Below are 26,193 nucleotides of genomic sequence, written 5' to 3'. Positions count from 1 at the left end.
AACAAAAGATTTAGCATTTTATGCAAAAAAAAAAAAAATAAAAAAAATGCAAAAAATTAATTAGTAAAAAAAGAAGTTATTTATCTAACTCTCTTTTCCAAGTTAGTACCACAATTGCCGAGAGGGGCCAATGTCGGCAACTCTGTAAAGGTTAGATTGATATTTATGGGATATTTTCTTCTCTGATGACGGGCTTCATGGATTGTGCTGCTATCACAGCTGGTGGGGCTTGGTAGTATGTTTCGTAGTGTCTCTTTAAAATCGCTTGTGAAGACATGTTTTTAATTTATGACTAAGAATTCGAGCAATAAATTCAATTGAGAGTTTTTGCTGGGATTTCGTCGCGATTTGCTTTCACTTTGAAAACATTACGGCTTTTGGACTTAATCAGCGGAGATGATTCATGCTGTGACAGTTTGAAAAATTTAACTTTTTTTTTAAATCTTGTAAGTGAACGGTATTTTTTTTTAAATATAAGCAATCTTCAAAAAAAATCGTTCTGTTGATGTTTTTTTCAACCAACTATTTTTTTAAATTTCTCTCAAAAATTCTAGCAATTTAAAGAAAATCCTTCTGAAGATTATTTTTTAACAAATGTATCCAGAAGACGGAATTTCTGATAAAAAATTGTTGGTATAGGAAAGGGGCCATCCATAAACCACGTGGACACATAAGAAGGGGGGGGGGGGTTATGGCGATAGTCCATGCTCCATACAAAAAAGATTTTTTTTGTATGGACAGTTGTCCACAAAGAGGGAGGTTCAGATTTCCAAAAAAGTGTCCACGTGGTTTATGGATGGTCCCAAAGCAAAAATTCAATAAAAAAAATATTAGTTTTGATTTACACATCTATTTTTCATAGCCAAAAATAACTGTACTGAAGAGTATATTTTATCATCCATTTTAGTTCAACATTTCAGCACTAGTATTGAAAAGTAATAGCTTTCGAAAATGTTTTGGAAATTTACACTCAGGGTATTTTAACCATTAGTGGACCCCCTAATAGAGCCGAAGCACATTTTCACAAATTTTTAATAATTTAAACACTTTTTCATAACCTTTTGTACAAAACAAATAAATCTGAAGTCTTTTGAACAATTTTGACTATTTGTTTCATCAGTTATTTGTTTTTGAGCAGAAAAATAGTCATTTGAAAAAAAAGTTTTTTTTGCCTGTTATGGACCCCCTTTTCCTATAGTGGACCCGGGTCCATAATCCGATTGTGGACCCGGGTCCACTATAGGCAAACTGTTATTATTATACCAAATTTAACCGATATTTGATGTTTTGATGCATGGTGTAGGTCTAATGATAGATATAATGAATAAAAGATGGATTTTGCTCACTTTTCATCATAAACAAATATGTTTTGTTAACAAATTTGGCTTTAAACAACAACAAAAACCTAACAGGCATTTAAACACATTTATTTCCGAAAAAGATCAGAGAAAACGTTTCAAAAACCGCTGTAAACATAAAAATAATAAAAAAAGTAATTTTGATTCAAATTTTACCATATTAATTACATAAATGGTTGATTGAAACTTAACAATAGATTTGTTTACAGTTGCTGATAAAACCACGCATGTTTTTTTAAAAAATGGTTTTGTTATTGATTTTTTATTATAAAATATCATTTCAAACTGCAATTATGATGCTTCAGTTAAGTACAATTAACTATAGTTTTGATTAATTATAATTTTTACGGCTTCAGCTTTTTTGGTACTTTTAACATGAAAACAGCTATATTTATACTCATAATTGAAAAAAATATGCGTTTAGGTTGATAAAAACAAGCATTTATTGTATGTTTCAGAGAAACTTTTGCTTGGATACACAGTTTTCTTCATTTTTGAAGGTTAAATTAACAGGGGTCCACTTTTGGAAAAGTTTGGATTTTAGTTGTCCTATATTGGACCCCCCTAATTTTTGCTCGAAAATGGCAGTTCTTCGCTATATTTTAGTAAAGATCCTTAAACTTACATTATTTCGACTTGCTGAAGTTAAATTATCAGTCAAAAAATGATTGGATGGTTAATTCAATCATAAAATATAAATGCAGTTTTGTTGTGAAAATGCTAGTGGCCATGGCTGATTTCAGATGTCGAACTCAAAACACTTATTTTGGTAAAAAGGACAATTCAATGTCAGTCAACATTGTTTTAAATGATGCTGAACATGCCAAATAAAAGATTTGTAGACAACAACACGCTTGAAATTGTGATTTTATTGAATTTTTCATCAAAAACCCTTCAGAGGGTCCACTATAGGAAAGGGGTCCACTAATGGATAACGTACCCTATCATGTTGCAAATTATATGCAAGTGGGAAATACACGTTTTACTGAAAAAAAACACACACGCACAATTCAAAGGGTGTTTTCCGGAATTACAAAAAAAAAATAGTAGTTTATGCAACAAGTTGCAAAAAGAGGATTTTTTCAGCACGAGTCGTACATTTATCCAACGAGGTTCACCGAGTTGGATAAATACCACGAGTGCTGAAAAAATCCAGTTTTGCAACAAGTTCCATACAACATTTTTTGCAATTCCGAAAAACACCCATTGAGTGATATTTTAAGTCAAATTTTCATGTATTTTGTCAATAAATCGTTTAAATAAAAAAAAATGTTGAAAAGTGTTACTTTTCGAAACAAGTGCGGAAAAGTTCAACTTTTCAGCACCCATTTCAGTGCTGAAAAGTAGAACATTTCAGCATTTATTTTGAAAAGTGTTGCTATTCGATCGAAAAGTAGGCTATTTCGTCGTTCAAGAATGACAGGAAAAGTAAGTAGTTTCACGACGGAATTGCAAAAAGGATATTTTCAGCACTCGTCATTAAAACCGCACTCAGAAAACCTCGTAGAACAAATGGACGACTTGTGCTCGAAGAAATCATCTTTTTGCATAAACGACTGTTTTGATATGTTTTAGAGGATTCAAAAAGACAACTTTTGAGCTATGACCCAGCAAAGACGAACATTATCTGGCAGCGTTGCCAAGTTTTTTTTAAAGCTTGATTTTTTGTGAGATTTTTAAAACATGGTCGATTTCTTTTCGAACCCAATTATTATTTTTTTTATTGAGTGCACATTCTTTGATATAATACCATAAATTTGTTTAAGAAACTTTGAAGATTTTACCTCTGATTGCTTAAAAACAAAAAAAAAAACAGGAAGCATCTAAATTTTGGGAAATCATTTTAAAAAACGTTACTTAATCCACCTTTAGGTGGTTGGTGCCTTCCTCACATTCATAAAGTCAATACATTCAGTAAAAATAACAACATTCCCCTTAACATGTCTAACAAATCAACTTTAACACTCATTTCTTTTGATAGGGTTTCCAGACTTTCAATATTTCTGGCTCATCGGCCTCCAAAAAAATGTATAAATAAAACTTAAGTGCTAATAACTTTTGATAGGGTTGTCAGATCCTCGATGTTTTAGGCTCATTTGAAAGGTCTTTCGATTATCTAACTAACGACAGGTCGCATGATGGACCCGGAAATCATTTTCATTGAAATATCTGAGATCCGGCCTTCAAAAAGTGTATAAATAACACTTAAGTGCTGATAACTTTTGATAAGGTTGTCAGATCTTCAATGTTTTAGGCTCATTGGAAAGGTCTTTTCAATACCTTTCTGAAAATGTATAACATGATAGGTTTTCTTGCAAAAACCACCCTTTTTACAATCTTCCGGACATACGCCAAAATCGTTTTTTTAGCATAACTTTTGAAGTACTTTGCTAAACTTGCTGATTTTAAATAGAGACCTATGGGACCCCAAGACGGATCGAATGAGACTAATACGGTCAAAATCCGTTCATCCAGTCCGGAGATAATCGAGTGACAATTTTTTGTCCACCCACCTACACACATCCACACAGACATTTGCTCAGAACATGCTTCTGAGTCGATATGTATACGTGAAGGTGGGTCTAGGTTGTCAAATCAAGAAGTTTATTTTTCGAGTGATTTTATAGCCTTTCCTCAGTAAGGTGAGGAAGGCAAAACTCAACAAACAAGGTCGATATCTCAATAAATTTTGTACCGATTTTCAATTTTTATTTTAAAATCGTATTCGAATTGAAAAAAAAAACGTTTTCAAATGTTTGCTAAAATTAAACAAATCATATTTTTCATATTTTTTCAGAAATGTATGAGAAATTTTATATAAAAAGAAAATGATAAATTTTAACTATTTCCCAAAAATAATAGCTTAAAAATCCGTTTTTGTTACACATTTTATTTTAATATTTAGATATGACAAATATATACTTCGAAAAAAAAACAAAATAGAATTTTAAATTTTTAAAATAAAATTAAACAATTATTATTTTTCATATCTTTATCAGAAATATGTTAAATGTTATAGAAAAAAGAAAATGATGAATTTTAACCATTTCCCAAAATTGATAACTTAAAAAATCCGTTTTTAGAATACATATCCGAGTATTTAGATATAACCAAATATGTACTTAGAAAAAATACAAAATAAGTTAATTCTTCTTTTTTTTAAATCGTTCGAAACGAAAAAAAAAAAAACATTCTAAAGTTTTTGCTAAAATTAAACAACTATAATTTTTCAATTTTTTTATCAGAAATGTATGTGAAATATTATAGAAAAAAAAGAAAATGAATTTTGTTTACCATTTTACAAAAATAAAAGCTTAAAAAATTGGCAACACTGCTTTGGGACCATCCGTAACCCCCCTCCCGCCCCCCCTTCGTGCACTGTTTTCCATACAAAAAAAATCCATACATCCATACAACAAAAAAAAGTGTCCACTTGGTTTATGGATGGTCCCTTTATATCTTACTCTAAACGGAGAAAAAAGAGTTCCCAAAATCGTGAACAAGCGTTCATGAAAATGGGAACCACGAACAAAGTGTTCAAATCTCATGGTACGATTTTGAAAAACGTACCATGGCATTTGAACACTTTGTTCGTGGTTCCCATTTTCATGAACGCTTGTTCACGATTTTGGGAACTCTTTTTTCTCCGTGTAGCAATGGCTAAAAATAGCAACACTGACACTTTTTGAGTAAGTTTAAATTTAATTTGCCATTTAAAAGTTTTTAACAGAAGCAGCATTTACAAAACATGGCATTTTTTTGTTTAAAAAAAAAATATTGTTTGTAGTTCCCATTTTTAACTTGTTTTATCAAAAAGTTAAATTTTTGAAATTGATTTTAGAAAAAAATAAATAAAAAATCTCTACTCACATTTCGAAAGGTCCTAAAATAGAAGTATTCCCGAAAAGTTTTTTTTCGACTTAGTTTTTTTTTTAAATTTTCCAGCATAGAAATGAAACTATCAAGGAATGGTGACAGATTTCGTGTAAAAAAAACCTGTAGTCTTACATCAGGAACAGGTAAACTTTCATCTGTTTCAGGTGGATTTTTTTTTCATTTTTTTTCATTTCGGAAGGTCTTGAAATGTAAATGTTCCTGAATCGTTTTTTTTCGACTGAGTTTTTTTTTTTTATTTTCCAACATGTTTTTTTGACTAAGTTTCTTTTTCATTTTCCAGCATAGAAAAGAAATTATAGTAATATTCATCAAGGAATGGTGACAGATTTTGTGGAGTTGCTGGTGCATTTTCATCAGATTCATATTTTTACACATTTTATAGGTAAAATAACTCAAAATAGAGGTAATATTCAACCAACCAAATTTTCAAATAATTATATTTTCAACCTTCCAGATTTCACTGCTTTATATTTTATCTTCTTTGTGAATTCTCAAACATCTAAAGACAAATGGGACAATATTCAACATTTTTGAAAAAAAAAACTACTTTTTGTGATAAAACTTCTAAGCCATAGAAATAGAAGCAGCCGTGGCTGACTGGTAACGGTGCTCGCTTTGAACGAGAATGGTTCTGGGTTCGATTCCCATCTGCTTCCAACGAGCAAGTTAAGGACGTAGAAACTTGAAATGCTAAATATAAACGAAAAATCAAAGTCGCTCGAGGCGGATTTCGATCCCCCGTCCTATGGATTGGTAAGCAAAAATGCTAACCACTAGACCATGACGACTTGGTGAATTTAGACTGGAATAAGGAACACTGTACAACAAAAGTCTGTGTTTTTTTTAATTTCAAGTAAATGGTTGATTTTTAATTTTATTTTTTTCCTCTTCAAAAAAGACTTGTTCTAGTTTTATTTGTTTTTCAATAGCAAAAATGTTTAAATCTTGCTTTGATTGAGCATAGGTATTATTTTTTTAAAAGAGTGAAAAATAGTGTTGCAAATCAATGCTAGTCGATAAGAAAAGGTGGAACCTTGCCGCGCAAGGTAAAATCCGTCGATTTGCAAGCTTGCTAATGCCACTCCTAACGCTCGACCGCAGAAGCTGTTTTGAAATATATTTTTTACGCAAACTACTACTTCTTATCAAGTGCAGACGACCTTGCGTTCGGCACTGCACGCTCCGCCGTTCATTCTGGCGTTTGATGTCGCTGATACTGAAACGGTTCCGGAAATCAAATTTGCACTTAATTTGCTCTCATTTTCGAACATTCGCATCACTGAGTTTATTCGGAAACTTTGAAACACGGGTGCAAATTGATTCTAATGAGGTTGATCTCTGGCAGAAAATTCAATTGGAATTTATTCGCACTCCGATTCTGGATGGATTGAAAGGGCGTGTTGACTCGTCAGCTTTGAAGAAGACCGCAATTCGATCCGACCTGAACGAGCAGAGTTGTAACCGTTTGAGCATTTTGTGGGGCAATAATCTGCAGGGTTAAACGGGTAGCATAGCCAACCTGATTACTTGTGAATCGAGTTTAATTTGTGAAAATAATTTCACTTAAAAAAAGCTAACAATTTGATAGAATAATTAAAAAAATAAATGACTATAACATTGTTGGGTTACATCCTATCGAGTTGCGGTCTTCGACAAAGTTGTTCATTAGGCATTCAAGCTTCAATCTTCAAACGTTTCAAGTATTTTCAACCATCATTGATGCGTGTCATTTTACTTGTTTACCAAATTTCAAACAACTCCTTCTTGAAACCCACAACAAAAGGGCCAGGATTCCATTACAAGCCACATTATGAAACTTCTTGGATACAATTAATTCCAGAATGAGTACGAACTGACGAAGAGGAGGAGGAGGCTGCCACAGCGTTGTCATGTCACCGCGATGATAAAGAAGAAGATCGTCCTCTTCTTGGGTGACATCGTCATCGTTACGTACTTGCCAACCACCATCACCATGTAACCACGTGGGATGTGATGCTGTGACAGTTGGTGTGGATTCTAATTTCAACTAGGGGGCTTAGAATAGAAAAAAAAACCAACGAGTTATGTGAAACTCTAACAATGTCAATTTCGCTGGAATTTCAAGGCAACAGGATTAATCTCCAGTTGAAACAGTTTCCGTTCCCATAAATTACTCCACGTGTCGAATGCTCTTTTCACTCGCACAAATCACACCAATTAACTTCTTCATTGAGTAACCTTTCTTCTCTTTCTCGTTTCAATTCCAGGTAAGCATCGCATAAATTCCGCCGGATTACAATTTTCTCCGTCCTCGAAGGTTAGAGCTCTCTCTCTCTCTCTCCTTCCAATTAGAGGTTTGACATTTTCAATTACACAATCCATTACGTCGCCACGAAGGTGGCACTTTCGTGTGAGATATCGAATTGTCCTTGCCACGCTAGGGTGGTTCACGAAAGGGACACCGAGGAGCACTCCCTTTCGGAAAGCGTCAAGTGCACAGGGACAGACCTGAGGAAAAACTGCAATTTATCCGTTATTGGCAGTGTTCCCAGATTTTCAAAATGTCTAAATGCAATCGTCCATGAAAATGACTCAACCTTTAAATGCCCAAAAAAATAGGAGTTCTTCTTTCCAAAAGAATATTTCCAATAAGAAAAAAAAATATCTTGAGTGGCGATAATTCCTGTCAGGGTTGCCAGATATTCAGAAACAATAACCATGAATAACAATCCTATTGCAAAAATCATTTTTCCAATTTACGTACCAAATCTTACTTAGAAAAGCTCGGTACAATTCACGTATGTAATCATACAAAAAAGTATAAAATATACAAAAATACAAAAATACAAAAATACAAAAATACAAAAATACAAAAATACAAAAATACAAAAATACAAAAATACAAAAATACAAAAATACAAAAATACAAAAATACAAAAATACAAAAATACAAAAATACAAAAATACAAAAATACAAAAATACAAAAATACAAAAATACAACAATACAAAAATACAAAAATACAAAAATACAAAAATACAAAAATACAAAAATACAAAAATACAAAAATACAAAAATACAAAAATACAAAAATACAAAAATACAAAAATACAAAAATACAAAATACAAAAATACAAAAATACAAAAATACAAAAATACAAAAATACAAAAATACAAAAATACAAAAATACAAAAATACAAAAATACAAAAATACAAAAATACAAAAATACAAAAATACAAAAATACAAAAATACAAAAATACAAAAATACAAAAATACAAAAATACAAAAATACAAAAATACAAAAATACAAAAATACAAAAATACAAAAATACAAAAATACAAAAATACAAAAATACAAAAATACAAAAATACAAAAATACAAAAATACAAAAATACAAAAATACAAAAATACAAAAATACAAAAATACAAAAAAACTAAAAAACTAAAAAACAAAAATACAAAAATACAAAAATACAAAAATACAAAAATACAAAAATACAAAAATACAAAAATACAAAAATACAAAAATACAAAAATACAAAAATACAAAAATACAAAAATACAAAAATACAAAAATACAAAAATACAAAAATACAAAAATACAAAAATACAAAAATACAAAAATACAAAAATACAAAAATACAAAAATACAAAAATACAAAAATACAAAAATACAAAAATACAAAAATACAAAAATACAAAAATACAAAAATACAAAAATACAAAAATACAAAAATACAAAAATACAAAAATACAAAAATACAAAAATACAAAAATACAAAAATACAAAAATACAAAAATACAAAAATACAAAAATACAAAAATACAAAAATACAAAAATACAAAAATACAAAAATACAAAAATACAAAAATACAAAAAATACAAAAATACAAAAATACAAAAATACAAAAATACAAAAATACAAAAATACAAAAATACAAAAATACAAAAATACAAAAATACAAAAATACAAAAATACAAAAATACAAAATACAAAAATACAAAAATACAAAAATACAAAAATACAAAAATACAAAAATACAAAAATACAAAAATACAAAAATACAAAAATACAAAAATACAAAAATACAAAAATACAAAAATACAAAAATACAAAAATACAAAAAATACAAAAATACAAAAATACAAAAATACAAAAATACAAAAATACAAAAATACAAAAATACAAAAATACAAAAATACAAAAATACAAAAATACAAAAATACAAAAATACAAAAATACAAAAATACAAAAATACAAAAATACAAAAATACAAAAATACAAAAATACAAAAATACAAAAATACAAAAATACAAAATACAAAAATACAAAAATACAAAAATACAAAAATACAAAAATACAAAAATACAAAAATACAAAAATACAAAAATACAAAAATACAAAAATACAAAAATACAAAAATACAAAAATACAAAAATACAAAAATACAAAAATACAAAATTACAAAAATACAAAAATACAAAAATACAAAAATACAAAAATACAAAAATACAAAAAAAAAACAAAAAAACAAATATACAAAAATTCAAAAATACAAAAGTACAAAAATACAGATTCTAAAACTCTAGTTTAAACTTCTCAAGACAATCCATGTCAGGGTTGCCAGATCTTCAGAAACAACAACAATTGATATATACCCTTTTTCAAAATCATCTTCCCAATTCAAGTTATCTATCTTTGAAAAGTTCTGTACAATTTATATAAGTTTTCAGATCTGGAAGCAGTGTTGCCAGATTTTTTTAAACGCATATGTCGAAATAAATTCAATCAATATTTATATATTGTCCCACCATTCATCTGACCTTAAAATTATCAAAACTTCTAAAATGGCATTATTTCATGTCAGGGTTGCTAGATCTTCAGAAAAAGCAGCAATATATTTTTTTGGAAAGCTTTGTTAATGCCAGATTTTTGCATTGATTGAATGCTAAAAAATATTTAAAAAAATTTTTGCAGTAAATATCACAAAACAATAAGCATACTTTTGTATCATTCTTTGATAGTCGATATTTTATGAGAAATCATTAAAAAAAATCTGGGTCTTTTAAAACTATTTTTGTTGCAGTAAAATAAAATTCTTTCATGTTTAAAATTATAAATATTCGTACATTTTTATCTTGTTTGTTTAGAATTATTTAGAAATTTAAACTCATTTATATTTGACTAATTGTAAATACTTGTTTTTTGCAGTGTGGCGTAAACGCCATACTACTGTAGACTGAATCTTTAGAGGTTTTTATACCTACTTTTAACTATTGATTAACAAAATGTGTTTGAAAAAGAAAAGTAATTTTAATTTAATAACGCTAATCGCGCAATGTGACGTAAACGCCGGTTGATTTTTTTATTTTGTTTGTAACCTGTGGGCCATTTTTAAAAATCGATTTATTGTTCTAAAAATTTCAATCTCCTAAATTGCTTGATATGCTCAAAAAATGTGTGCATAGTTTTAAAGCAATTGTATGGTTTCGATGTCAAAAACAAGTTGTTTATGAAAATGATAGTATTCAGTGAGGTTTGTGCTATTCGTTCGCAGATGGAGCCATGACTATTTTTGTTTTGTTTATCTTATGATAACGGTCCGGACAACACAACAAACATTGAATGCTTCTTTTCATAACAGAACATCTGTCTGATTGATAAGAGCAAAATCTTTTATCGCACTTTATCGTTTGTTCGAAGTCGAAATTCTGACAACAATGATTTGCTTGTTGTTTTGGGCAAATTTTACGATACCAAAGCACCACAATTTCCAGCGGTGAATAGCTGAACTAATAGGCTTTCTCAAACATATTTTAAAGATTTAACTGAAAATTCGGCATAATAATAAATGACTTACTTTTCAAACGTAACACTTTTTTTTTCTAAATAATATTCAAAAAACAAATTAATTTTATCGGTTGACAACCACTGCCAAAGGTAACCAAATCACCCTCCCCTTAAACCGCTACAATCTGGTAAACTGAATCAGCTCTCAAATCGCACTTGGGATAAGAGCCCCCAACACCTCCCCGTTCTAAACTGAATAACTATAATTGCATCTATTCACACTCAACCCGGCGACGACGACGACGACGTCAATGATGCAATTTGTGAAGCGCCATCTACGCCCGGTTAACTCGCAATGACTATAGCGTTCGATCTCCGACAACGTAATTATTTCGCGCAAAATCAGAACAAAACGTCACAAGCAAGTCGTCTAGTGGACACTTGCATCGCTGCTGTGTTCAGAACGTGCATAATTTCTAAAAATGCAGCAATTTCCAGACTAATCTAAAAAAAAAACTTCCATCGAATGCGTTACGCATCGATAACCAAACATGACGTGTCGCTTCCTAAGTAAGCAAGATTCCTTCTAACAGCTTCTGATCATAATTCCAATTTATTTCACCCAGTTGGTGTAGTTCTCACGATCCTTTCCAGCAAATATATACATGCAAATCCGAGTGCACCAATCGATACCGAGAAGCAACTGGAACGGTACAATTGTGTGACGTCGTCGTCGTCGGAGCCGATGAACATGTCACATCCAACTAGAGACTTGAGCAGAAGTGCACTTGACACTTGAGACAAGGAGAGTTGCAGCCCCCTTCAGCTCACATGTAGTTGAGACACTGCTGAGAGAGTTGTTTGCCACGTTCTGCGAAGTGTGTTGCTTCTAGCTATTAAGGGCGCTTTTAGGGATTGTTTGTGTGTTGATGGTGAGTTTTTAGAAGTGCGTCACAGACACACAGACAATTGAGAAAAAATGCTCTAACTTTGATTGCAAGTTCCTAAAAAAAAAAGACAAATCAAACTCTCGGTTCAAAACTGCATTTCGCATCAAATTTTGAAATATTTTCTCAAAAAAGAACTCTTTACGCTGGAATTGCATCAATTGTAACGGACACACAGACAAGGCCATCCACCCATTTCCGTGTAGGCTCCGGAGGGCATACATGGCGAGGATGGTATTAATTAATGTGCATTGAATTGTGCTCGATGTCGCCTACGGGACTAGAATTACCAGGAACTGATCAAAGCCGTCTCCAGGATGGCAATATGGAATCGAAAGCCGGAAAGAGTTATTGTCCTGCAATCTACAACCTAGCATTGTAGCTGGGGGGAAACCCAATCTGATTGTGCAATTCTTGTTGGAATTATGGGAAATGATTTCAATTATTTCAATTCACTCCTTTTGCTACTTGTAATGCAGTGAAAATAAACATAAATACAGAAATATTTTGAGAAGCAAGTATAGACAAATATTGGAAAAAAAGACATACAAAAATTTAAAAAAATACAAAATTAAAAAATACGACAATTTTAAAAATGACAAAAATGACAAAAACGGACAAAACTGACAAAAACTGACAAAAACTGACAAAAACTGACAAAAACTGACAAAAACTGACAAAAACTGACAAAAACTGACAAAAACTGACAAAAACTGACAAAAACTGAAAAAAATTACAAAAATTACAAAAATTACAAAAATTACAAAAAATACAAAAATTACAAAAATTACAAAAATTACAAAAATTACAAAAATTACAAAAATTACAAAAATTACAAAAATTACAAAAATTACAAAAATTACAAAAATTACAAAAATTACAAAAATTACAAAAATTACAAAAATTACAAAAATTATAATAATTACATTCAATTCAATTCAATTAGTTTTTATTAGTAAATAATCAATTCACAATTTCGTAATTCTTATAACCTAATAGAGTTTTGGAGTACCTTTCAACTATGATTTGTACTATAGTTCATTTTGATGTAATTGGATTAACTGACAAAAACTGACAAAAACTGACAAAAACTGACAAAAACTGACAAAAACTGACAAAAACTGACAAAAACTGACAAAAACTGACAAAAACTGACAAAAACTGACAAAAACTGACAAAAACTGAAAAAAATTACAAAAATTACAAAAATTACCAAAATTACAAAAAATACAAAAATTACAAAAATTACAAAAATTACAAAAATTACAAAAATTACAAAAATTACAAAAATTACAAAAATTACAAAAATTACAAAAATTACAAAAATTACAAAAATTACAAAAATACAAAAATTACAAAAATTACAAAAATTACAAAAATTACAAAAATTACAAAAATTACAAAAAATACAAAAATTACAAAAATTACAAAAATTACAAAAATTACAAAAATTACAAAAATTACAAAAATTACAAAAATTACAAAAATTACAAAAATTACAAAAATTACAAAAATTACAAAAATTACAAAAATTACAAAAATTACAAAAATTACAAAAATTACAAAAATTACAAAAATTACAAAAATTACAAAAATTATAAAAATTACAAAAATTAAAAATTACAAAAATTAAAAATTACAAAAATTACAAAAATTACAAAAATTACAAAAATTACAAAAATTACAAAAATTACAAAAATTACAAAAATTACAAAAATTACAAAAATTACAAAAATTACAAAAATTACAAAAATTACAAAAATTACAAAAATTACAAAAATTACAAAAATTACAAAAATTACAAAAATTACAAAAATTACAAAAATTACAAAAATTACAAAAATTACAAAAATTACAAAAATTACAAAAATTACAAAAATTACAAAAATTACAAAAATTACAAAAATTACAAAAATTACAAAAATTACAAAAATTACAAAAATTACAAAAATTACAAGAATTACAAGAATTACAAAAAATACAAAAATTACAAAAAATACAAAAATTACAAAAATTACAAAATACTAAAATTACAAAAATTACAAAATACAAAAATTACTAAAATTACTAAAATTACTAAAATTACTAAAATTACTAAAATTCCTGAAATTACTAAAATTACTAAAATTACTAAAATTACTAAAATTACTAAAATTACTAAAATTACTAAAATTACTAAAATTACTAAAATTACTAAAATTCCTAAAATTACTAAAATTACTAAAATTACTTAAATCACTAAAATTACTAAAATTACTAAAATTACTAAAATTACTAAAATTACTAAATTTACTAAAGTTACTAAAATTACTAAAATTACTGAAATTCCTAAAATTCCTAAAATTCCTAAAATTACTAAAATTACTAAAATTACTAAAATTACTTAAATCACTAAAATTACTAAAATTACTAAAATTACTAAAATTACTAAATTTACTAAAGTTACTAAAATTACTAAAATTAGGCCGTTGCAAATATTTTTCAAAGTTTATGTCGCCCCCCCCCTTCGAAATTGGTCTGAAAAATCAGGGGGCAAAAAAAATATTTTTTCAAGAAACTTCAAAATTTCCATGAAAATAGAAGTCTAATCAACTGAAAACAATCTAAAACGCATTTTTCTGCATTGATAATCATATTTAGCATGTTTGGGATTGTTTAAAAATGTTTTGAATTTTTATGAAATTCCAATGTACAGCAACGCAAAAATTTTATTTTTCGCAAAAAATAAAATTTTCGTGAATACTTAGATATTTAGGAAACTAATGATGGCAAAACAACTGGGCAGGTGTATAATGCATTTTAAAACACTTTTTTCATCAAAATGTTGAAACCATGGCTCGTAATTTGAATTTTTATACTTTTTTATTTTTTTGCCCCCCCCCTCGACTTTTGTCAGAGTCGAGGGACATAAACTTCAAAAAATATTTGCAACGGCCTTACTAAAATTACAAAAATTACTAAAATTACTAAAATTACTAAAATTACTAAAATTACTAAAATTACTAAAATTACTAAAATTACTAAAATTACTAAAATCACTAAAATTACTAAAATTACTAAAATTACTAAAATTACTAAAATTACTAAAATGACTAAAATTACTAAAATGACTAAAATTACTAAAATAAGTAAAATTACTAAAATTAGTAAAATTACTAAAATTACTTAAATTACTAAAATTACTAAAATTACTAAAATTACTAAAATTACTAAAATTACTAAAATTACTAAAATTACTAAAATTACTAAAATTACTAAAATGACAAAAATGACAGAAATGATAAAAATGACAAAAATGACAAAAATTACAAATAATTACTTAAAATTACTCAAAATTACTAAAATTTACTAAAAATTACTAAAAATTACTAAAAATTACTAAAAATTACTAAAAATTACTAAAAATTACTGAAAAAAATTCTAAAAATTACTAAAAATTACTAAAAATTTCTAAAAATTACTAAAAATTACTAAAAATTACAAAAAAACGAAACTAAAAATTACTAAAAATTTAAAAAATACAAAAAATTACTAAAATTACTAAAAATTACAAAAAGTACAAACAATTACAAACAATTACAAACAATTACAAACAATTATAAACAATTATAAACAATTTCAAAAAATTACAAAAAAATACAAAAAAATACAAATAAATACAAAAAAATACAAAATATACAAAAAAATACAAAAAAAAATGAAAAAAATTACAAAATTATCGGCGATAATCTTGTTGACGATTGAGGTTTTGCAGCGCGACTGCGTTTCAAATGTAGGTGGCGCCAAAATGAGGTTACTTGCCTAAAGTCGTATGCCTTTCTGTCGATTAAAGAACAAAATCGCTTATTTCTCATGATTCCCTGCATCAATCTTCATGAAACTGGTTGCAAAAGACGAGAAAAATTTTTTGCTTTAAAATAATGAACATCAACTTTTGGGCGCGCAAAAATTTGTGACCTTTTTCCTTAAAAAACATGTTTTGGAACACGAAAAAATGAGTTTCCCCGTATATATCAATGAAATAAACAGTTATATAGTTGAAAACAGATGTGTTAACGTATATTCAACAATTTGTATTGATTTTTGACAGACTTTCTTGCCAAATAGTCCAAATTACTATCTTTTTCTAAATCTATAGTTTTCTCATAGAAAAATCAAACATATATTGGAAAGTTATACACCAAATTGTTGGAAATAATTTTTCTCATCCGAATCCGGCATAAGTTTTATAAAAATGTTGATTAGGAAGGAAAAAACACATTTTTTCTAAAAATCATAGGTTTACGCTATTTGTTCATAGGTGGCGACACGCGTCTTTTAGCTTTGCTGCAAATTCTCTATAACGGACGGTAACTCATTTAATTTTTTTTTCTTAAATTGACTCCTGTTGAATTTTTAATGTTTTCACTAAGAACATATTATTTTATTATTTTTTAAGTTTAAAAGTGTAATATTCAATCATTTCCACAAATTATCGTATATTTGAAAATACTCAAATTTTTATTATTTCTAGAGTTTTTTTTAATGATCAAATTCTTTTTTTTTTCATAGGATGCAAAATTTGGTATGAATTTTTAGTTTCTTAGATTTTGTTTTGTTAAATACTCAAATTTTCACAAAATATCGTATTTTTCGAAAACACTTAAATTTTCTCTTTATATGAGTTTTTGTTTTGTAAAATACTCCAATTTTCACAAAATATTGTATTTAAAAAAAAATCTATAATTTTCTTGATTTACAATATGGGTATCAAATGAAGCGAAATTTTATATGCATTAACTTTTTACAAGAGTTTTTTTTAGGTGCACAAATTTAAACAAAAAACCGTATTTTTTTGAAAATTGTTACATTTTTATAACTTGCAATATAAATATATAATGAAGTGAAATTTTAAATTTGCCTTTTCACTTCATATGAGTGTTGTTTTTTTTAAATACTCAAATTTCCACAAAATACCATACTTTTTCTAAAATAATTAATTTTTCATAATTTACAGTATGGGTGTCGAACGAAGCGAAATTTTATATGCATTTTAATTTTATACCAGTTTTTTTTTGCAAAATATTAATATTTTCACAAAATACCCTATTTTCATAGGAATTACTTATATTTTCATTTTTAAGCAATAAAGTTTTCAGAAGTAATTTTCAATTCATTAAATTTTTTATTTGCAAAATTTTGCTTGTATTTTCACTTAACTATTGTTTTTCTAATCACAGTTTATTTTGTTTTGTGGTAAAATACTCAAATTTTCAAAAATTGCTATAATTTGTATTTGGCGGTATTTAACTCTAATATTCCAGCCTTTTCACGCTATAAATCTACTTGTGCTTGAGCTGGAATTCCATCTTTCAGCTGGCTGCAGCAGCAAACCACTTGCAAACCTCAATGTTTTATGCATAATTTCATTCGCAGAATCACCTCCAATGGGGTGCATCCAATCTCTACTTGTGTATGCAATTGTGGCGACTGGTGTCAAATAACGCTCATCGGGCTGTAATTATCGACACCGAATATGTGAATTGTGGCGTTTTCACGGAATTATCACATGTTATGAAACTGTGATTATTTCAAATTTTTATTTGTTTGGCAGTGTTGCCAGCTTTTTCTTTCGACGGTTATAACAACATAATTTACTAACCCGATGCTGACACCCGATAAAATAAACCGTTCTGGACGTTTATGAACTTGTTATACTTCAGAACAAGCCAATCTGGGCTGAGACAAGTACACGTGTAAAGAAAAAAAAAACAAGTACAAACGAGAGAGAAACTGGAAAAAACGAGTTAAAGACCTGCAGCCGAAGGCAAGATCGCGGAAACAGCGAAAAAAAAAACCAAAAAGCATAAAATAAATAACTCGTCTTGAGAGAAGAGCGCAAGAAGGGAGAACATTTACAGAAACTAAACGCAAGCAATTCAGAATAATTACCACACGAGACGCGCGCGCCACGTTTGAAACTGATCCGGCTCCCGGTCTCCAGCAATACGGTTGGCTACCCAGGATTTGCCCGGATGACGTACGGGCTTCCGAAAGGTCGCGCACAAATTCCTACCCCACTGCAAAGTGCGACAAATAAATCAATTAATTTCCCGCGTTTTTTTTTTTTGCATAAATTAAACTTTTCCCGCGAATGCCGCCGACTCTATTGCAGAGCCATGGTCAGCAGTTTAAGCCGGCGACGACGACTCTGGCTAGCAAAACGAGCCCGGCCGGCCGGCACACTCACTTTTTGCTTCCTCCAACACTTCGCGGGAAGTAGGGTCGGTGGGTTGACTGTTGTCCCAGGAAATGTTGTGTCAAATTTAGCAATTTGTGCCTTTTTTAATATTTTTTTTAAATTTTTATTAAATTTTTTGCTTATTTGAGAAATTTGTGCCCATTAGTGCAATTTATTCTAAATGATGTAATTTGCGCCCTTTTGTGCATTTTGCGCCAAATTTTGCAATTTGTGCCTAATTGACCATTTGTGCCCACTTGGTTCCAAATTTTGCAATTTGTGCTTATTTGAATAATTTGTGTAATTGTTGGTTATTTGAGCAAGTTGTTTCAAATGTTGTAATTTGTGCCCAGTTGTGCTTATTTGAACTATTTGTCTCCACAAGCGCAATTTGTGCAAAAGTTTTGTAATTTGATTTTTTTTTTTTTTGGAAAATTGGTGCCCAAATATTGTAATTTGCGCAAAATTTAGCAATTTGTGCTTATTGGAACTTGTTGTGCCCACAAGCACAATGTTTGCCAAATTCTGCAATTTGAACATATTTAAAAAAAATTGTGCCCGGTATTGCATTTTTTGCCGAATTTTGTAATTTGTGTCATATGAATCATTTGCTTTTTTTTTTTTCAATTTTTGGTTGTTTGAGAAATTTGTGCCCAAGTTTTTTTTTTTTCAAATATTGAAATTTGTCCCGGGAATTTTTTTGTCAACTTGGTTCTAAATTTAGCATTCTGTGCCTTTTTGGATAATTTGTGTTTTTTTCTTTCTTTTTTTTCAATCTATGCTTATTTGAGCAATTTGAGCCATATTTTGCATTTTGTGCCCAGTTGTGCAATTTGTGCCAAATTTAGCTATTTGTGTTTATTTAAACTAGTTGTGCCCAGTACTGTATTTGGTGCCGATTTTTTTTTTGTGCCTTATGATAAATTTGTGTCAATTTTTGTGTGGTTATTTTTGAGAAATTGTGTGTGTGTGTTTTTTTTTTAATATTGTAATTTGTGCTCAGTTGTGCAATTTGTGCCAAGTTTTGCAATGTTTCCATATTTGGAAAAAAAATGTGCCCATTTTGTGCCAATTTTTAGCTATGTTGCCCAGTTATACAGTTTGTCCCCATTTGTGCAATTTGTTCCAAAATTTAGCAATTTGTCCCAAGTTATACAGTTTGTCCCCATTTGTGCAATTTGTGCCAAAATTTAGCAATTTGTGTTATTTGGACTAGTTGGCCCACTTGCGCAATTTGTGCATATTTGAACAATTGGTACCCAGTTATGCATTTTGTGCTGAATTTAGCAATGTGTGCCTTTTTGAAATATTGGAGTTATTTTTTTTTTGTAATTCAAGCTTTTTGTGCCCAACAGTGCAATTTGTTCCAAATATTGCAATGTGTGTCCAACTGTGCAATCTGTGCCAAAATTTTGTTATTTTGCATTATTTGAACTGTTTGTGACCACTATGTGTGCCAAGTTTTGCAATTTGTTCTTATTTAAACGATTTGTGCCCAGCAATGCATTCTTTGCCGAATTTATCAATGTGTACCTTTTTGGAAAAAAAGTGTAATTTTTTCTACAATATTTTCTTATTTGAGAAATTGGTGCTCAACAGTACAATTTGTTCCAAATATTGCAATTTGTGCCCATTTGTGGAATTTGTGCCCATTTGTGGAATTTGTGCCAAAATTAAGCATTTTTTTATTTGAACAATTTGTGCCCAGTTTTTCTGTGCAGAATTTAGCAATTTGTGCCTTTTGAATAATTTATGTATTTTTGTCATTTTTTGCATATATTAGCAATTTATGTCCAGTTCTAAATTTTGTACTGAAATACTGAGTTCTGATTTTTTTTCCAAATATTGCAATTTGTGCCCATTTGTGCAATTTGTGCCAAAATTTAGCATTTTTTTTATTTGAATAATTTGTGCCCAGTCATTCTGTGCCGAATTGAGCAATTTGTGCCTTTTTGAATAATTTATGTATTTTTGTCAATTTTTGCTTATTTTAGCAGTTTATGTCCAGTTCTAAATGTTGCTGTTTTTTTTTAATTTTAAATATTTGAAAAATTTGTGCCCAGGAATATATTTTGTACCGAATTTTGTAATTTGTGCCTCTTGAAAAAGTTGTTTAATTTTTTTCAAGTTGTGCAGATTTGAGCCATTTTATTCCTATTTAAACAATTAGTGCCCAGTTGTGCAATTAATGCCAAGTTTTGCAATTTGTAAACAGTTGAACAATTTGTGCTCATTTGTGCAATGTGTACCTAGTTTAGAAATTTGTGGCTATTTAAACAATGTGTGCCCTGCTGTGTAATTTGTGCCAAATTTTGCAACTAGTACCCAGTAATGCTTTTTGTGTCAAATTGTGAAATTTGTGCCCAGTCCCAGTGTGAGTAATTTTGTCAAATTTTGAATTTTTAGTCCAATTGACCAATTTGTGCTTAGTTGCATTTTGCGCCAACCTTTGCAATTTGTGCTTGTTTGAACAATTTGTGCCCAGTTGTGCAATTTGTGCGAAATTTTGCAATTTGTGACCATTAGTGTAATTTTGGTCAAATTTTGAATAATTTAAGCCGTTTTTTTAATTTGTTTATATTTGTGCCCAGTTGTGCAATTTACGTCTATTTTAACAATTGGTGCCCTGATATGCAATTTGTGCCAAATTTTGCATTTTGTGCCCAGTAGTGTAATTTGTGCCTTTTTAAATAATCTGCGTCGATTTTTTCAATTTGTTCCAAGTTTTGCAATTTGTACCTGTTTGAACATTTTGTGCCCAAATTTTGCAATTTGTGCCCAGTTGTGTAATTTGTGCCTAGTAACGTAATTTGTGTCAGATTTTGTAATTTTTGCCTATTACGATAATGGTTGTCAAATTTTACTTTTATTTTAACAATTTGTGCTTAGTTGTTCAATTTGTGCCTTTCTAAATAATTGTTGCCCAGATGTGCAATTCGTGCCAAATTTTGATATTTGTGTTTATTTGAACAATTTGTGCCCAATTTTACAATTTGTGCCCAGTACCGTAATTTGCGGCAGATTTTATAATTTGTGACTATTTGAATAATTATTGTCGAATTTTACTTTTATTTGAACATTATGTGCTCAGTTGAGCAGTTTGTGCCAAATGTTGCCATTTGTGATCAGTATGGCAATTTATCCATAATTTTCTTAAATGTGCTTTCTTTAAAAAAAAAAAATAATTGTGACCGGTGGGGAATTTTGTTTAAAATAAAGCAATTTATAAATATTTGGACAATTTGTGCCTAAAATTTCAAACTATACGGGTAGACACCAATGCTATGCTAATTTGTGCCTAAAATTTCAAACTTATAAATTTGTGCTCAACGATACAATTTGTGCCCAGTAAAGCAATATTGGCAACTTGTGCAATTTAAGTCTGCTGGAAATTTTTGAAATTTTCTGGAATTTTTGCCCAGTAGTGCAATTTGTTACAAATTTTGTAACTTTGTGCCGTTGTTATAGTTTGTGCAAATTTTTTGCAATTTGTGAAAACAAATTCCAATTTGTACCACTATTGGCCCACCTACCCCTACCCGTTTAAGGTCTTTACCATCGTTTGTGGCGCGCAAAGTGCATAAATCAAAACGGCGGGCACGGGAAGCAAAGTACAACCATTCTCCGTGACCGCAACGACGACCACCACCAGCACCAGGTTCTTGGCTCCAGGGGTCCGTCCGTGCAAACTGCAACCGATCGCAATTAATTGCAAGGGCGTGTTGTTTTTTTTTCTTCTTGCTACTGAGGCTACTGAGCTACGTGCGAAATGCGAAAATGCATAAACAATAAAACGACCTTAGAAGTGCTGCTGCAGTTCTAGAAAAGAAGCAGGAAACGTTGCCCGGTTCTGTTGGGCAATGCTGACAATTGTTGGCCAATTTCTGTTAAATTTAAAAGGGGCACAAAAGTGACAAAAAAAGGGCACCAAATTGCAATTGTTTAGAAAATTACGAAAGGGATATTATTTTGTGCCCTTTTTTTAAAAAAAAGTGGGCACTTGAGTAAAAAGTACAAAAGTTTGCAATAATTTGTGCCCTTTAATTTTGAAAAAAGGGCACATGAGGCACTAGTGTTTTTTTATATCGTGCCCTTAAATTTTAAAAAGGGCACTTGAGTCAAAATTTGGGCACCTTTGATTTTTGTTGTTTTTAAATATTTTGTGAATCTTCAAATTTTTTTGTGACAACTTTCGCATTGGTGCCAAGTTTCCAGCGAAAATGCGCACTGTCGAGGCTGCACCCCAAAATCTATGACAACAACTATGCACTATGCACTTGGCATGCATAAATTTGAATCAAAAGCATCGAAGCACGGAGTGAGAGAATTTCCGCGGAACGGAACCACCGGAAAGCTCACGGGTCGGTATTTGGGGGTATTTTCCATGATTTATTTCTTTGTGGTGGAATTTTTGCGACAGGGTTGCCAATTTTTTTTTTTTAAATATGATAAATTTTAATTTATTTATCTCGTGTTTTTTTAACCAAATTTCAAAATTTTATATTTTTTTGAAAGAAAAATTCTTTTAGCACTGGCAACACTGCCCGCCACCATTTCTGTCAATTTAACTCGCAGTTTACCAACAGCGAAACTTCAGGATTAGTTGTTGTTTTTTTGTAGCGAGAAACATTCACCAAACTCATTTGCCGGAAGTGCTGCCAGTTTCAGCATCGTTGAACTCGCGTTGCCCCGTTTTGCGAAAACAAAAACACTCCCGCAGTTCCCGGAAAGTGGTGCATTCTGTTTGAGAGTGCAAAACAAATGCCATAAAGTTTATCGCGCCTGGTTTTGCATAACCTGGGGTTTTGCGACGTGCACAATTGTGCCCCCTCGAACAATAAAGTTGCAGGATTTTAGCCAGGGAAGCTTTTAAAGAGAAAAAAAGGTTACGTAATGGGAAAATTTATACGAAAATTTTCATTTTCGAATTGAAGCCCGGTGGAAAATTTAATTATTCGACGTATTTACCTACCACCGTGACCAACATCAAGGCAAAGCCACAATTGGCCCTCCTCCCTTTAATGTGACTTTTTAATTAACTGCCCGTTCGCGGTAATCCAGTGGAACAAATTTTAATTACTTCATCATTGTGTGGTATCTATGGTTTCATAACGTACTCCTGGCAAATTTCACACCCAATTTGGTGTCGATAACTGCATGTGCGTAATGTGACACCAGAATCAGTGCTGAACAGATTCTGCGAAGCAAAACAGCAAATTATGCATGAAATTGTTTGTGTTTGTAATTGTCACTGCAGCGCGACATCAAATCTGCGCTGGTTTGTGTTGCGAATTTTTTGAAATTTCTAGATTTTGTTTTTGTTATTTTATTTAATGAAAAAAATAACTTTTTCCCCAAATTTAAATCAAATTCACTGTTGCCAGTTGCTCTCATTATTTGAACTAAATCAAGATAACCCGGGCAGACGGTGATAACAAAATGCATGCCATTTCAATAACAAATACTGTTAAAATAACAGAAACTGTTATGGAATCTTCTTAAAAAATACATTTTTGCATAAGGGTTTAATAACAGTTTATGTTATCATAACAAAATTTGTTATTGGTCTGATATTGGTTGAAAGCCAAAACAACTTAGGAATAACATTTTTTGTTTTGGAAGAATAACTCCAACTGTTATTGGGATGATCGGATTAGTTGTTAAAATAACAAAAAATAATAACAAAGAATTGTTCGAAGAATAACTAAAAATGTTATTAGTCTGTTATGACAATAACAATCCAATAACAAAAAAATCAAAGCGGCGAATAACAAATCTTGTTATAAATAACATAAAATGTTATTGGCCTAGTATTTTCAAATATCAAAAAATGTTATTCCCACGTTATTTTCATGTATTTTCAAATATCAAAAAATGTTATTCCCAAGTTATTTCCGTCTGCTCGGGAACTAAAAAAACTCACAATTATGCGCGTCTCAAATCCCGAGCAGACGGAAATAACATGGGAATAACATTTTTTGATATTTGGAAATACTAGGCCAATAACATTTTATGTTATTTATAACAGGATCTGTTATTCGTCGTTATGATTTTTTTGTTATTGGATTGTTATTGTAATAACAGATTAATAACATTTTTAGTTTTTCTTCGAACAAATCTTTGTTATTATTTTTTGTTATTTTAACAACTAATCCGATCATCCCAATAACAAATGGAGTTATTCTTCCATGACAAAAATTGTTATTAGGATGTTGTTTTGGCTTTCAACCAATATCAGACCAATAAAAAAATTTGTTATGATAACATGAACTGTTATTAAACCCTTATGCAAAAATGGATTTTTCAAGAAGATTCCATAACATTTTCTGTTATTTTAACAGTATCTGTTATTGAAATGGCATGAATTTTGTTATTACCGTCTGCCCGGGATCAGCCAAATCCGACTTAATCTCAAGATTAGGATATCAGGGGGTACTCGGCACGTGCGTGTTATCATCTTGTCATGTGAGAAAAAAGAATAACAAAAACATGTTTGACGTCATCTGGTAGCGTTGCGGATTTGAGGAGGTCGTACAATTTTTGTGAGTTTTTCCATTTTTTTCAAACATGAGCATTTCTTTAAAAAAAATCGACTCCTATTATTTTAAGTATTTATTCTATTTACAACTTATTCTTGTTTGTCGTAATATTTTTGTGAGTTTTTTCATTCCTTGAGCATGAGCAGTTCTTCAAAATAAAAAAAAGTTCGACTTCTAAAATATTTTTAAGTTTTTATTTTGTTTTTGAAAACAGACATTTTTCATTTTCTACAATGTCGTAAAATTTTTGTGAGTTTTTTCCATTTTTTCAAAAATGAGCAGTTCTTTCGACTTATAAAATAATTTTTGAAGTTTTTTTTTATATGAACCTTTTCTTTACTGTCGTAAAATTTTTGTGAATTTTTTTTTAATATGAGGAGATCTTTTCAAAAAAGGTCGACCTCTGAATTTTTTTTTAAGTTTTTATTTCGTGTTTAAAAACAGCCTATTCTACACTGTCGTAAAATTTTTGTGAGTTTTTCCATTTTTTTTTTAAACGATCATTGAAAAAAAGTGACTTCTAAAAAATTTGGGAAGTTTGTTTTAATTTAGAAAAAACTACCTTTTCTTGCAGTCATAATATTTTTGTGAGTTTTTCCCTTTTTTAAATATGAGCAGTTCTTCCTAAAAAAAAGTTGGACTCATTAAATATTTTTTTAAGTTTTTATTTTTAACTTAGTTTCAAAAACCTGAATTAACAAAAAAACGACCTTTTTTCCTTTCGACGTTTTGTTCATAAGACCTTTTGTCCATTCGACCTTATGTCTTTCGACCTTTTGTTACACATTCTATTAAATCATTGTTATTATTATTATTATTATTTTTTTCAATAATCTATGCTTCGACTATAGCAATATTTTCTCTCATTAATCTTCAAATTCAAATGATTTTGAAATTAATTTAAAAACATTATTGTGCCCTTAAATTTTAAAAAGGGCACTTGAGTCAAAATTTGGGCACCTTTGATTTTTGTTGTTTTTAAATATTTTGTGAATCTTCAAATTTTTTTGTGACAACTTTCGCATTGGTGCCAAGTTTCCAGCGAAAATGCGCACTGTCGAGGCTGCACCCCAAAATCTATGACAACAACTATGCACTATGCACTTGGCATGCATAAATTTGAATCAAAAGCATCGAAGCACGGAGTGAGAGAATTTCCGCGGAACGGAACCACCGGAAAGCTCACGGGTCGGTATTTGGGGGTATTTTCCATGATTTATTTCTTTGTGGTGGAATTTTTGCGACAGGGTTGCCAAATTTTTTTTTTTAAATATGATAAATTTTAATTTATTTATCTCGTGTTTTTTTAACCAAATTTCAAAATTTTATATTTTTTTGAAAGAAAAATTCTTTTAGCACTGGCAACACTGCCCGCCACCATTTCTGTCAATTTAACTCGCAGTTTACCAACAGCGAAACTTCAGGATTAGTTGTTGTTTTTTTGTAGCGAGAAACATT

At 29.7% G+C, this 26,193-nt stretch overlaps 2 protein-coding genes across 8 annotated transcripts in view; both read left to right on the top strand.

Moving 5' to 3' along the window:
• Nucleotides 1–26,193, top strand: part of LOC128093133 (uncharacterized) — a 356,259-nt gene that overhangs the window by 211,562 nt on the left and 118,504 nt on the right. The window lies entirely within an intron of this gene.
• Nucleotides 1–26,193, top strand: part of LOC120432275 (signal transducer and transcription activator) — a 145,418-nt gene that overhangs the window by 61,532 nt on the left and 57,693 nt on the right. The gene's annotated exons all lie outside the window — the stretch shown is intronic.

The sequence above is a fragment of the Culex pipiens genome, chromosome 1 (genome assembly GCF_016801865.2).
Source record: "Culex pipiens pallens isolate TS chromosome 1, TS_CPP_V2, whole genome shotgun sequence".
Lineage (NCBI taxonomy): Eukaryota > Metazoa > Arthropoda > Insecta > Diptera > Culicidae > Culex > Culex pipiens.
The sequence above is the reverse complement of the archived record's forward strand: the minus strand, read 5'-3'. Positions and strand labels throughout refer to the sequence as shown.